Genomic DNA, 15,979 nt, shown 5'->3' with positions numbered 1-15,979 from the left:
ATAGGAGAAAACAGAGTGAAACCTAAAAATTAAAACTGTTACTTCCCAACGAACGGTTTAACCTAGAAGAACAAAATTTGGTGAGCAAAGTGGGATTGCGGTACTGATAATTACCTGAAAGTGTCATCAAGATTGGGTGAAAAAATGTGTGCTGAGATTTCAGGAAACTCGTAGTTTTTTGGAAGCTTGGCAAACCCTTTCCATGAAAGTGATTTGGGCCAGTCTCTGATTAGGGCTACATCTATAGGATAAAAATCGTAGAGATAGAACTTGGAACTACTTTATAGTGTCAAGTTTCAAAGAGCTAGCACAAACCGTGCGTGATTTAGAGTTTCAAGTACTTCTATCCATATTGGAGAAAACAGAGTGAAACCCAAAAATTAAAACTGTTACTGCCAACAAACTGTTTAACCTAGATGAACGAAATTTGGTGAGCTAAGTGGGATTGGCGTACTGAACATTACCTGAAAGTGTCATCAGATTGGTTGAAAAAATGTGTGCTGAGATTTCAGGAAACTCGTAGTTTTTGGAAGCTTGGCAACCCCTTTCCATGAAAGTTAATTGAGCCGGTCTCTCCCTAGGGCTACATCAATAGGAAACAAACCATAGAGATTGAACTTGGAACTACTTTATTGTGTCATGCTTCAAAGAGCTAACATAAACCGTCTTTGATTTAGAGTTCCAACTACATGTATCCATATAGGAGAAAACAGAGTGAAACCTAAAAATTAAAACTGTTACTGCCAACGAACGGTTTAAATTAGAAGAAGGAAATTTGGTGAGCCAAGTGGGATTGGGGTACTGATCGTTACCTGAAAGTGTCATCAAGACTGGGTGAAAAAATGTGTGCTGAAATATCAGGAAACGCCTAGTTTTTTGAAAGCTTGGCAACCCCATTCCATGAAAGTGATTTGCGCCAGTCTCTGCTTAGGGCTACATCAATAGGAACCAAACCATAGAGATAGAACATGGAACTACTTAATGTGTCAACTTTCAAAGAGCTAGCACAAACCGTGTTTGATTTAGAGTTCCAACTACATGTATCCATATAGGAGAAAACAGAGTGAAACCTAAAAATAAAACCGTTACTTCCAATGAACGGTTTAACCTAGAAGAACGAAATTCGGTGAGCCAAGTGGGATTGGGGTACTGATCATTACCTGAAAGTGTCATCAAGATTGGGTGAAAAAATGTGTGCTGAGATTTTGGAAACTCGTAGTTTTTTGGAAGCTTGGCACCCCCTTTCCATGAGAGTGATGTGAGCCTGTCTCTGCTTAGGGCTACAACAATAGGAAACAAACCATATAGATAGAACTTGGAAGTACTTTATTGTGTCAAGTTTCAAAGAGCTAGCACAAATCGTGTTTGATTTAGAATTCCTACTACGTGTAGCCATATACGAGAAAAGAGAGTGAAACCTAAAAATTTAAACTGTTACTGCCAACAAATGGTTTAACCTAGAAGAACGAAATTTGGTGAGCCAAGTGGGATTGGCGTACTGATAATTACCTGAAAGTGTCATCAAGATTGGGTGAAAAAATGTGTGCTGAGATTTCAGGAAACTCGTAGTTTTTTGGAAGCTTGGCACCCCCTTTCCATGAAAGTGATTTGAGCCTGTCTCTGCTTAGGGCTACAACAATAGGAAACAAACCATAGAGATAGAACTTGGAACTACTTTATTGTGTCAAGTTTCAAAGAGCTAGCACACACCGTGTTTGATTTAGAATTTCAACTACGTGTAGCCATATAGGAGAAAACAGAGTGAAACCTAAAAATTAAAACTGTTACTGCCAACGAACGGTTTAACCTAGAAGAACAAAATTTGGTGAGCCAAGTGAGATTGGGGTACTGATCATTACCTGAAAGCGTCATCAATATTGGGTGAAAAAATGTGTGCTGAAATTTCAGGAAACTCGTAGTTTTTTGGAAGCTTGGAAACCCCTTTCCATGAAAGTGATTTGCGCCAGTCTCTGCTTAGGGCTACATCAATAGGAAACAAACCACAGAGACAGAACTTGGAACTACTTTATTGTGTCAAGTTTCAAAGAGCTAGCACAAACCGTGTTTGATTTAGAGTTCCAACTACATGTATCCATATAGGAGAAAACAGAGTGAAACCTAAAAATTAAAACTGTTACTGCCAACGAACGGTTAATCCTAGAAGAACGAAATTTGGTGAGCCAACTGGGATTGGGGTACTGATCATTACCTGAAAGTGTCATCAAGATTGGGTGAAAAAATGTGTGCTGAAATTTCAGGAAACTCGTAGTTTTTTGGAAGCTTGGCAACCCCTTTCCATGAAAGTGATTTGCGCCAGTCTCTGCTTAGGGCTACATCAATAGAAAACAAACCACAGAGATAGAACTTGGAACTACTTTATTGTGTCAATTTTGAAAGAGCTAGCACAAACCGTGTTTGATTTAGAGTTCCAACTACATGTATCCATATTGGAGAAAACAGAGTGAAACCTAAAAATTAAAACCGTTACAGCCAACGAACGGTTTAACCTAGAAGAAGGAAATTTGGTGATCCAAGTGGGATTGGGGTACTGATCATTACTTGAAAGTGTCATCAAGATTGGGTGAAAAAATGTGTGCTGAGATTTCAGGAAACTCGTAGTTTTTTGGAAGCTTGGCTACCCCTTTCCATGAAAGTGATTTGCGCCGGTCTCTGCTTAGGGCTACATCAATAGGAAACAAATCGTAGAGATAGAACGTGGAACTACGTTATTGTGTCAAGTTTCAAAGAGTTAGCACAAACCGTGTTTGATTTAGAGTTCCAACTACATGTATCCATATATGAGAAAACAGAGTGAAACCTAAAAATTAAAACTGTTACTGCCAACGAACGGTTTAACCTAGAAGAAGGAAATTTGGTGAGCCAAGTGGGACTGGGGTACTGATCATTACCTGAAAGTGTCATCAAGATTGGGTGAAAAAATGTGTGCTGAGATTTCAGGAAACTCGTAGTTTTTTGGAAGCTTGGCAACCCCTTTCCATGAAAGTGATTTTCGCTGGTCTCTGTTTAGGGCTACATCAATAGGAAACAAAACACAGAGATAGAACTTTGAACTACTTTATTGTGTCAAGTTTCAATGAGCTAGCACAAACCCTGTTTGATTTAGAGTTCCAAGTACATGTATCCATACAGGAGAAAACAGAGTGAAACGTAAAAATTAAAACTGTTACTGCCAACAAACGGTATAACCTAGATGAACAAAATTTGGTGAGCCAAGTGGGATTGGCGTACTGATCATTACCTGAAAGCGTCATCAAGATTGGGTGAAAAAATGTGTGCTGAGATTTCAGGAAACTCGTAGTTTTTTGGAAGGTTGGCAATCCCTTTCCATGAAAGTGATTTGCGCCGGTCTCTCCTTAGGGCTACATTAATTTGAAACAAACCATAGAGATTGAACTTGGAACTACTTTATTGTGTCAAGTTTCAAAGAGCTAGCACAAACCGTGTTTGATTTAGAGTTCCAAATACATGTATCCATATAGGAGAAAACAGAGTGAAACCTAAAAATTAAAACTGTTACTGCCAAGGAACGGTTTAAACTAGAAGAAGGAAATTTGGTGAGCCAAGTGGGATTGGGGTACTGATCATTACCTGAAAGTGTCATCAAGATTGGGTGAAAAAATGTGTGCTGAGATTTCAGGAAACTCGTAGTTTTTTGGAAGCTTGGCAACCCCTTTCCTTGAAAGTGATTTGCGCCAGTCTCTGCTTTGGGCTACATCAATAGGAAACAAACCATAGAGATAGAACTTGGAACTACTTTATTGTGTCAAGTTTGAAAGAGCTAGCACAAACCGTGTTTGATTTAGAGTTCCAAATACGTGTACCATATAGGAGAAAACAGAGTGAAACCTAAAAATTAAAACTGTTACTGCCAACGAACGGTTTAACCTAGAAGAACGAAATTTGGTGAATCAAGTGGGATTGGGGTACTGATCATTACCTGAAAGCGTCATCAATATTGGGTGAAAAAATTTGTGCTGAAATATCAGGAAACGCCTAGTTTTTTGAAAGCTTGGCAACCCCATTCCATGAAAGTGATTTGCGCCAGTCTCTGCTTAGGGCTACATCAATAGGAACCAAACCATAGAGATAGAACTTGGAACTACTTTATTGTGTCAAGGTTAAAAGAGCTGGCACAAACCGTGTTTGATTTACAGTTCCAAATACAAGTATCCATATAGGAGAAAACAGAGTGAAACCTAAAAATTAAAACTGTTACTGCCAACGAACTGTTTAACCTAGAAGAACAAAATTTGGTGAGCAAAGTGGGATTGCGGTACTGATCATTACCTGAAAGTGTCATCAAGATTGGGTGAAAAAATGTGTGCTGAGATTTCAGGAAACTCGTAGTTTTTTGGAAGCTTGGCAAACCCTTTCCATGAAAGTGATTTGGGCCAGTCTCTGATTAGGGCTACATCAATAGGATAAAAATCGTAGAGATAGAACTTGGAACTACTTTATAGTGTCAAGTTTCAAAGAGCTAGCACAAACCGTGCGTGATTTAGAGTTTCAAGTACATGTATCCCTATAGGAGAAAACAGAGTGAAACCTAAAAATTAAAACTGTTACTGCCAATGACCGGTTTTACCTAGATGAATGAAATTTGGTGAGCCAAGTGGGATTGTCGTACTGATCGTTACCTGAAAGCGTCATCAAGATTGGTTGAAAAAATGTGTGCTGAGATTTCAGGAAACTCGTAGTTTTTTGGAAGCTTGGCAACCCCTTTCAATGAAAGTGATTTGAGCCTGTCTCTGCTTAGGGATACATCAATAGGAAACAAACCATAGAGATAGAACTTGGAACTACTTTATTGTGTCAAGTTTCAATGAGCTAGCCCAAACCGTGTTTGATATAGAGTTCCATCTACATGTACCCATATTGGAGAAAACAGAGTGAAACCTAAAAATTAAAACCGTTACAGCCAATGAACGGTTTAACCAAGAAGAAGGAAATTTGGTGATCCAAGTGGGATTGGGGTACAGATAATTATCTGAAAGTGTCATCAAGATTGGTGAAGAAATGTGTGCTGAGATTTCAGGAAACTCGTAGTTTTTTGGAAGCATGGTACCCCCTTTCCATGAAAGTGATTTGAGCCTGTCTCTGCTTAGGGCTACATCAATAGGAAACAAACCATAGAGATAGAACTTGGAACTACTTTATTGTGTCAAGTTTCAATGAGCTAGCACAAACCGTGTTTGATTTAGAGTTCCAACTACATGTATCCATATAGGAGAAAACAGAGTGAATCATAAAAATTAAAACTGTTACTGCCAACGAACGATTTAAGCTGGAAGAACGAAATTCGGTGAGCCAAGTGGGATTGGGGTACTGATCATTACCTGAAAGTGTCATCAAGATTGGGTGAAAAAATGTGTGCTGAGATTACAGGAAATCGTAGTTTTTTGGAAGCTTGGCACCCCCTTTCCATGAAAGTGATTTGAGCCTGTCTCTGCTTAGGGCTACAACAATAGGAAACAAACCATCGAGATAGAACTTGGAACTACTTTATTGTGTCAAGTTTCAAAGAGCTAGCACAAACCGTGTTTGATTTAGAATTTCAACTACGTGTAGCCATATAGGAGAAAACAGAGTGAAACCTAAAAATTAAAACTCTTACTGCCAACGAACGGTTTAACCTAGAAGAACGAAAGTTAGTGAGCCAAGTGGGATTGGGGTACTGATCAATACTTGAAAGTGTCATCAAGATTGGGTGAAAAAATGTGTGCTGAGATTTCAGGAAACTCGTAGTTTTTTGGAAGCTTGGAAACCCCATTCCATGAAAGTGATTTGCGCCAGTCTCTGCTTAGGGCTACATCAATAGGAAAAAAACCATAAAGAACTTGGAACTACTTTATTGTGTCAAGTTTTAAAGAGCTAGCACAAACCGTGTTTGATTTAGAGTTCCAACTACATGTATCCATATAGGAGAAAACTGAGTGAAACCTAAATATTAAAACTGTTACTGCCAACGAACGGTTTAACCTAGATGAACGAAATTTGGTGAGCCAAGTGGGACTGGGGTACTGATCATTACCTGAAAGTTTCATCAAGATTGGGTGAAAAAATGTGTGCTGAGATTTCAGGAAACTCGTAGTTTTTTGGAAGCTTGGCAACCCCTTTCCATGAAAGTGATTTTCGCTGCTCTCTGCTTAGGGCTACATCAATAGGAAACAAAACACAGAGATAGAGCTTTGAACTACTTTATTTTGTCAAATTTCAATGAGCTCGCACAAACCGTGTTTGATTTAGAGTTCCAAGTACATGTATCCATACAGGAGAAAACAGAGTGAAACGTAAAAATTAAAACTGTTACTGCCAACAAACGGTATAACCTAGAAGAATGAAATTTGGTGAGCCAAGTGGGATTGGCGTACTGATCATTACCTGAAAGCGTCATCAAGATTGGGTGAAAAAATGTGTGCTGAGATTTCAGGAAACTCGTAGTTTTTTGGAAGGTTGGCAATCCCTTTCCATGAAAGTGATTTGCGCCGGTCTCTGCTTAGGGCTACAACAATAGGAAACAAACCATCGAGATAGAACTTGGAACTACTTTATTGTGTCAAGTTTCAAAGAGCTAGCACAAACCGTGTTTGATTTAGAATTTCAACTACGTGTAGCCATATAGGAGAAAACAGAGTGAAACCTAAAAATTAAAACTCTTACTGCCAACGAACGGTTTAACCTAGAAGAACGAAATTTAGTGAGCCAAGTGGGATTGGGGTACTGATCATTACCTGAAAGTGTCATCAAGATTGGGTGAAAAAATGTGTGCTGAGATTTCAGGAAACTCGTAGTTTTTTGGAAGCTTGGCAACCCCTTTCCATGAAAGTGATTTGCGCCGGTCTCTGCTTAGGGCTACATCAATAGGAAACAAATCGTAGAGATAGAACTTGGAACTACTTTATTGTGTCAAGTTTGAAAGAGCTAGCACAAACCGTGTTTGATTTAGAGTTCCAACTACATGTATCCATATAGGAGAAAACAGAGTGAAACCTAAAAATTAAAACTGTTACTGCCAACGAACGGTTTAACCTAGAAGAACGAAATTTGGTGAGCCACGTGGGATTGGGGTACTGATCATTACCTGAAAATGTCATCAAGATTGGGTGAAAACATGTGTCCTGAGATTTCAGGAAACTCGTAGTTTTTTGGAAGCTTGGCAACCCCTTTCCATAAAAGTGATTTGCGCCATTCTCTGCTTAGGGATACATCAATAGGAACCATACTGTAGAGATAGAACTTGGAACTACTTTATTCTTTCAAATTTCAAAGAGCTGGCACAAACCGTGTTTGATTTACAGTTCCAAATACATGTATCCATATAGGAGAAAACAGAGTGAAACCTAAAAATTAAAACTGTTACTGCCAACAAACGGTTTAACCTAGATGAACGAAATTTGGTGAGCTAAGTGGGATTGGCGTACTGAACATTACCTGAAAGTGTCATCAAGACTGGGTGAAAAAATGTGTGCTGAGATTTCAGGAAACTCGTAGTTTTTGGAAGCTTGGCAACCCCTTTCCATGAAAGTTAATTGAGCCGGTCTCTCCCTAGGGCTACATCAATAGGAAACAAACCATAGAGATTGAACTTGGAACTACTTTATTGTGTCATGCTTCAAAGAGCTAACACAAACCGTCTTTGATTTAGAGTTCCAACTACATGTATCCATATAGGAGAAAACAGAGTGAAACCTAAAAATTAAAACTGTTACTGCCAACGAACGGTTTAAACTAGAAGAAGGAAATTTGGTGAGCCAAGTGGGATTGGGGTAGTGATCATTTCCTGAAAGTGTCATCAAGATTGGGTGAAAAAATGTGTGCTGAAATTTCAGGAAACGCCTAGTTTTTTGGAAGCTTGGCAACCCCATTCCATGAAAGTGATTTGCGCCAGTCTCTGCTTAGGGCTACATCAATAGGAACCAAACCATAGAGAAAGAACTTGGAACTACTTTATTGTGTCAAGATTTAAAGAGCTAGCACAAACCGTGTTTGATTTAGAGTTCCAACTACATGTATCCATATAGGAGAAAACAGAGTGAAACCTAAATATTAAAACTGTTACTGCCAACGAACGGTTTAACCTAGATGAACGAAATTTGGTGAGCCAAGTGGGACTTGGGTACTGATCATTACCTGAAAGTTTCATCAAGATTGGTGAAAAAATGTGTGCTGAGATTTCAGGAAACTCGTAGTTTTTTGTAAGCTTGGCAACCCCTTTCCATGAAAGTGATTTGTGCCGGTCTCTGCTTAGGGCTACATCAATAGGAAACAAAACACAGAGATAGAGCTTTGAACTACTTTATTGTGTCAAGTTTCAATGAGCTAGCACAAACCGTGTTTGATTTAGAGTTCCAAGTACATGTATCCATACAGGAGAAAACAGAGTGAAACATAAAAATTAAAACTGTTACTGCCAACAAACGGTATAACCTAGAAGAACGAAATTTGGTGAGCCAAGTGGGATTGGCGTACTGATCATTACCTGAAAGCGTCATCAAGATTGGGTGAAAAAATGTGTGCTGAGATTTCAGGAAACTCGTAGTTTTTTGGAAGCTTGGCAACCCCTTTCCTTGAAAGTGATTTGCGCCAGTCTCTGCTTTGGGCTACATCAATAGGAAACAAACCATAGAGATAGAACTTGGAACTACTTTATTGTGTCAAGTTTGAAAGAGCTAGCACAAACCGTGTTTGATTTAGAGTTCCAAATACGTGTACCATATAGGAGAAAACAGAGTGAAACCTAAAAATTAAAACTGTTACTGCCAACGAACGGTTTAACCTAGAAGAACGAAATTTGGTGAATCAAGTGGGATTGGGGTACTGATCATTACCTGAAAGCGTCATCAAGATTGGGTGAAAAAATGTGTGCTGAAATATCAGGAAACTCCTAGTTTTTTGAAAGCTTGGCAACCCCATTCCATGAAAGTGATTTGCGCCAGTCTCTGCTTAGGGCTACATCAATAGGAACCAAACCATAGAGATAGAACTTGGAACTACTTTATTGTGTCAAGGTTCAAAGAGCTGGCACAAACCGTGTTTGATTTACAGTTCCAAATACAAGTATCCATATAGGAGAAAACAGAGTGAAACCTAAAAATTAAAACTGTTACTGCCAACGAACGGTTTAACCTAGAAGAACAAAATTTGGTGAGCAAAGTGGGATTGCGGTACTGATCATTACCTGAAAGTGTCATCAAGATTGGGTGAAAAAATGTGTGCTGAGATTTCAGGAAACTCGTAGTTTTTTGGAAGCTTGGCAAACCCTTTCCATGAAAGTGATTTGGGCCAGTCTCTGATTAGGGCTACATCAATAGGATAAAAATCGTAGAGATAGAACTTGGAACTACTTTATAGTGTCAAGTTTCAAAGAGCTAGCACAAACCGTGCGTGATTTAGAGTTTCAAGTACATGTATCCATATAGGAGAAAACAGAGTGAAACCTAAAAATTAAAACTGTTACTGCCAACGAACGGTTTTACCTAGATGAACGAAATTTGGTGAGCCAAGTGGGATTGTCGTACTGATCATTATCTGAAAGCCTCATCAAGATTGGGTGAAAAAATGTGTGCTGAGATTTCAGGAAACTCGTAGTTTGTTGGAAGCTTGGCAACCCCTTTCAATGAAAGTGATTTGAGCCTGTCTCTGCTTAGGGATACATCAATAGGAAACAAACCATAGAGATAGAACTTGGAACTACTTTATTGTGTCAAGTTTCAATGAGCTAGCCCAAACCGTGTTTGATATAGAGTTCCAACTACATGTACCCATATTGGAGAAAACAGAGTGAAACCTAAAAATTAAAACTGTTAATGCCAAGGAACGGTTTAAACTAGAAGAAGGAAATTTGGTGAGCCAAGTGAAATTGGGGTACTGATCATTACCTGAAAGTGTCATCAAGATTGGGTGAAAAAATGTGTGCTGAGATTTCAGGAAACTCGTAGTTTTTTGGAAGCTTGGCAACCCCTTTCCTTGAAAGTGATTTGCGCCAGTCTCTGCTTTGGGCTACATCAATAGGAAACAAACCATAGAGATAGAACTTGGAACTACTTTATTGTGTCAAGTTTCAAAGAGCTAGCACAAACCGTGTTTGATTTAGAGTTCCAAATACGTGTACCATATAGGAGAAAACAGAGTGAAACCTAAAAATTAAAACTGTTACTGCCAATGAACGGTTTAAACTAGAAGAACGAAATTTGGTGAATCAAGTGGGATTGGGGTACTGATCATTACCTGAAAGTGTCATCAAGATTGGGTGAAAAAATGTGTGCTGAAATATCAGGAAACTCCTAGTTTTTTGAAAGCTTGGCAACCCCATTCCATGAAAGTGATTTGCGCCAGTCTCTGCTTAGGGCTACATCAATAGGAACCAAACCATAGAGATAGAACTTGGAACTACTTTATTGTGTCAAGGTTCAAAGAGCTGGCACAAACCGTGTTTGATTTACAGTTCCAAATACAAGTATCCATATAGGAGAAAACAGAGTGAAACCTAAAAATTAAAACTGTTACTGCCAACGAACGGTTTAACCTAGAAGAACAAAATTTGGTGAGCAAAGTGGGATTGCGGTACTGATCATTACCTGAAAGTGTCATCAAGATTGGGTGAAAAAATGTGTGCTGAGATTTCAGGAAACTCGTAGTTTTTTGGAAGCTTGGCAAACCCTTTCCATGAAAGTGATTTGGGCCAGTCTCTGATTAGGGCTACATCAATAGGATAAAAATCGTAGAGATAGAACTTGGAACTACTTTATAGTGTCAAGTTTCAAAGAGCTAGCACAAACCGTGCGTGATTTAGAGTTTCAAGTACATGTATCCATATAGGAAAAAACAGAGTGAAACCTAAAAATTAAAACTGTTACTACCAACGAACGGTTTTACCTAGATGAACGAAATTTGGTGAGCCAAGTGGGATTGTCGTACTGATCATTACCTGAAAGCCTCATCAAGACTGGGTGAAAAAATGTGTGCTGAGATTTCAGGAAACTCATAGTTTGTTGGAAGCTTGGCAACCCCTTTCAATGAAAGTGATTTGAGCCTGTCTCTGCTTAGGGATACATCAATAGGAAACAAACCATAGAGATAGAACTTGGAACTACTTTATTGTGTCAAGTTTCAATGAGCTAGCCCAAACCGTGTTTGATATAGAGTTCCAACTACATGTACCCATATTGGAGAAAACAGAGTGAAACCTAAAAATTAAAACCGTTACAGCCAATGAACGGTTTAACCAAGAAGAAGGAAATTTGGTGATCCAAGTGGGATTGGGGTACAGATAATTATCTGAAAGTGTCATCAAGATTGGTGAAGAAATGTGTGCTGAGATTTCACGAAACTCGTAGTTTTTTGGAAGCTTGGCACCCCCTTTCCATGAAAGTGATTTGAGCCTGTCTCTGCTTAGGGCTACATCAATAGGAAACAAACCACAGAGATAGAACTTGGAACTACTTTATTGTGTCAAGTTTCAATGAGCTAGCACAAACCGTGTTTGATTTAGAGTTCCAACTACATGTATCCATATAGGAGAAAACACAGTGAATCATAAAAATTAAAACTGTTACTGCCAACGAACGGTTTAAGCTGGAAGAACGAAATTTGGTGAGCCAAGTGGGATTGGGGTACTGATCATTACCTGAAAGTGTCATCAAGATTGGGTGAAAAAATGTGTGCTGAGATTTCAGGAAATCGTAGTTTTTTGGAAGCTTGGCACCCCCTTTCCATGAAAGTGATTTGAGCCTGTCTCTGCTTAGGGCTACAACAATAGGAAACAAACCATCGAGATAGAACTTGGAACTACTTTATTGTGTCAAGTTTCAAAGAGCTAGCACAAACCGTGTTTGATTTAGAATTTCAACTACGTGTAGCCATATAGGAGAAAACAGAGTGAAACCTAAAAATTAAAACTGTTACTGCCAACGAACGGTTTAACCTAGAAGAACGAAATTTAGTGAGCCAAGTGGGATTGGGGTACTGATCAATACTTGAAAGTGTCATCAAGATTGGGTGAAAAAATGTGTGCTGAGATTTCAGGAAACTCGTAGTTTTTTGGAAGCTTGGCAACCCCTTTCCATGAAAGTGATTTGCGCCGGTCTCTGCTTAGGGCTACATCAATAGGAAACAAATCGTAGAGATAGAACTTGGAACTAGTTTATTGTGTCAAGTTTCAAAGAGCTAGCACAAACCGTGTTTGATTTAGAGTTCCAACTACATGTATCCATATAGGAGAAAACAGAGTGAAACCTAAAAATTAAAACTGTTACTGCCAACGAACGGTTTAACCTAGAAGAACGAAATTTGGTGAGCCACGTGGGATTGGGGTACTGATCATTTCCTGAAAATGTCATCAAGATTGGGTGAAAAAATGTGTCCTGAGATTTCCGGAAACTCGTAGTTTTTTGGAAGCTTGGCAACCCCTTTCCATAAAAGTGATTTGCGCCATTCTCTGCTTAGGGATACATCAATAGGAACCAACCTGTAGAGATAGAACATGGAACTACTTTATTCTTTCAAATTTCAAAGAGCTGGCACAAACCGTGTTTGATTTACAGTTCCAAATACATGTATCCATATAGGAGAAATCAGAGTGAAACCTAAAAATTAAAACTGTTACTGCCAACAAACGGTTTAACCTAGATGAACGAAATTTGGTGAGCTAAGTGGGATTGGCGTACTGAACATTACCTGAAAGTGTCATCAAGATTGGGTGAAAAAATGTGTGCTGAGATTTCAGGAAACTCGTAGTTTTTGGAAGCTTGGCAACCCCTTTTCCATGAAAGTTAATTGAGCCGGTCTCTCCCTAGGGCTACATCAATAGGAAACAAACCATAGAGATTGAACTTGGAACTACTTTATTGTGTCATGCTTCAAAGAGCTAACACAAACCGTCTTTGATTTAGAGTTCCAACTACATGTATCCGTATAGGAGAAAACAGAGTGAAACCTAAAAATTTAAACTGTTACTGCCAACGAACGGTTTAAACTAGAAGAAGGAAATTTGGTGAGCCAAGTGGGATTTGGGTACTGATCATTACCTGAAAGTGTCATCAAGATTGGGTGAAAAAATGTGTGCTGAAATTTCAGGAAACGCCTAGTTTTTTGGAATCTTGGCAACTCCATTCCATGAAAGTGATTTGCGCCAGTCTCTGCTTAGGGCTACATAAATAGGAACCAAACCATAGAGAAAGAACTTGGAACTACTTTATTGTGTCAAGTTTTAAAGAGCTAGCACAAACCGTGTTTGATTTAGAGTTCCAACTACATGTATCCATATAGGAGAAAACAGAGTGAAACCTAAAAATTAAAACTGTTACTGCCAACGAACGGTTTAAGCTGGAAGAACGAAATTCGGTGAGCCAAGTGGGATTGGGGTACTGATCATTACCTGAAAGCGTCATCAAGATTGGGTGAAAAAATGTGTGCTGAAATTTCAGGAAATGCGTAGTTTTTTGGAAGCTTGGCAACCCCATTCCATGAAAGTGATTTGTGCCAGTCTCTGCTTAGTGCTACATCAATAGGAAACAAACCATAGAGATAGAACTTGGAACTACTTTATTGTGTCAAGTTTCAAAGAGGGGGCACAAACCGTGTTTGATTTAGAGTTCCAACTACATGTATCCATATAGGAGAAAGCAGAGTGAAACCTAAAAATTAAAACTGTTACTGCCAACGAACGGTTTAAGCTGGAAGAACGAAATTCGGTGAGCCAAGTGGGATTGGGGTACTGATCATTACCTGAAAGTGTCATCAAGATTGGGTGAAAAAATGTGTGCTGAGATTTCAGGAAATCGTAGTTTTTTGGAAGCTTGGCACCCCCTTTCCATGAAAGTGATTTGAGCCTGTCTCTGCTTAGGGCTACAACAATAGGAAACAAACCATCGAGATAGAACTTGGAACTACTTTATTGTGTCAAGTTTCAAAGAGCTAGCACAAACCGTGTTTGATTTAGAATTTCAACTCTGTGTAGCCATATAGGAGAAAACAGAGTGAAACCTAAAAATTAAAACTGTTACTGCCAACGAACGGTTTAACCTAGAAGAACGAAATTTGGTGAGCCAAGTGGGATTGGGGTACTGATCAAAACTTGAAAGTGTCATCAAGATTGGGTGAAAAAATGTGTGCTGAGATTTCAGGAAACTCGTAGTTTTTTGGAAGCTTGGCAACCCCTTTCCATGAAAGTGATTTGCGCCCGTCTCTGCTTAGGGCTATATCAATAGGAAACAAATTGTAGAGATAGAACTTGGAACTACATTATTGTGTCAAGTTTCAAAGAGCTAGCACAAACCGTGTTTGATTTAGAGTTCCAACTACATGTATCCATATAGGAGAAAACAGAGTGAAACCTAAAAATTAAAACTGTTACTGCCAACGAACGGTTTAACCTAGAAGAACGAAATTTGGTGAGCCACGTGGGATTGGGGTACTGATCATTACCTGAAAATGTCATCAAGATTGGGTGAAAAAATGTGTCCTGAGATTTCAGGAAACTCGTAGTTTTTTGGAAGCTTGGCAACCCCTTTCCATAAAAGTGATTTGCGCCATTCTCTGCTTAGGGATACATCAATAGGAACCAAACCATAGAGATAGAACTTGGAACTACTTTATTCTTTCAAATTTTAAAGAGCTGGCACAAACCGTGTTTGATTTACAGTTCCAAATACATGTATCCATATAGGAGAAAACAGAGTGAAACCTAAAAATTAAAACTGTAACTGCCAACGAACGGTTTAACCCAGAAGAGAGAAATTTGGTAAGCCAAGTGGGATTGGGGTACTGATCATTACCTGAAAGTGTCATCAAGATTGGGTGAAAAAATGTGTGCTGAGATTTCAGGAAACTCGTAGTGTTTTTGGAAGCTTGGCAACCCCTTTCCATGAAAGTGATTTTCGCTGGTCTCTGCTTAGGGCTACATCAATAGGAAACAAACCACAGAGACAGAACTTTGAACTACTTTATTGTGTCAAGTTTCAATGAGCTAGCACAAACCGTGTTTGATTTAGAGTTCTGAGTACATGTATCCATACAGGAGAAAACAGAGTGAAACGTAAAAATTAAAACTGTTACTGCCAACAAACGGTTTAACCTAGATGAACAAAATTTGGTGAGCCAAGTGGGATTGGCATACTAATCATTACCTGAAAGCGTCATCAAGATTGGGTGAAAAAATGTGTGCTGAGATTTCAGGAAACTCGTAGTTTTTTGGAAGGTTGGCAATCCCTTTCCATGAAAGTGATTTGCGCCGGTCTCTCCTTAGGGCTACATTAATTTGAAACAAACCATAGATATTGAACTTTGAGCTACTTTATTGTGTCAAGTTTCAAAAAGCTAGCAAAAACCGTGTTTGATTTAGAGTTCCAACTACATGTATCCTAATAGGAGAAAACAGAGTGAAACCTAAAAATTAAAACTGTTACTGCCAACGAACGGTTTAACCTAGAAGAACGAAATTTGGTGAGCCAAGTGGGATTGGGGTACTGATCATTACCTGAAAATGTCATCAAGATTGGGTGAAAAAATGTGTGCTGAGATTTCAGGAAACTCGTAGTTTTTTGGGAGCTTGGAAACCCCTTTCCATAAAAGTGATTTGCGCCCGTCTCTGCTTAGGGATACATCAATAGGAACCAAACCATAGAGATAGAACTTGGAACTACTTTATTGTGTCAAGGTTCAAAGAGCTGGCACAAACCGTGTTTGATTTACACTTCCAAATACATGTATCCATATAGGAGAAAACAGAGTGAAACCTAAAAATTAAAACTGTTACTGCCAACGAACGGTTTAACCTAGAAGAACAAAATTTGGTGAGCCAAGTGGGATTGCGGTACTGATCATTACCTGAAAGTGTCATCAAGATTGGGTGAAAAAATGTGTGCTGAGATTTCAGGAAACTCGTTGTTTTTTGGAAGCTTGGCAAACCCTTTCCATGAAAGTGATTTGGGCCAGTCTCTGATTAGGGCTACATCAATAG

The sequence above is a fragment of the Spermophilus citellus genome (genome assembly GCF_964194105.1).
Source record: "Spermophilus citellus genome assembly, chromosome: 11".
Taxonomy (NCBI): Eukaryota; Metazoa; Chordata; class Mammalia; order Rodentia; family Sciuridae; genus Spermophilus; species Spermophilus citellus.
This window is presented reverse-complemented; position numbering follows the sequence as displayed.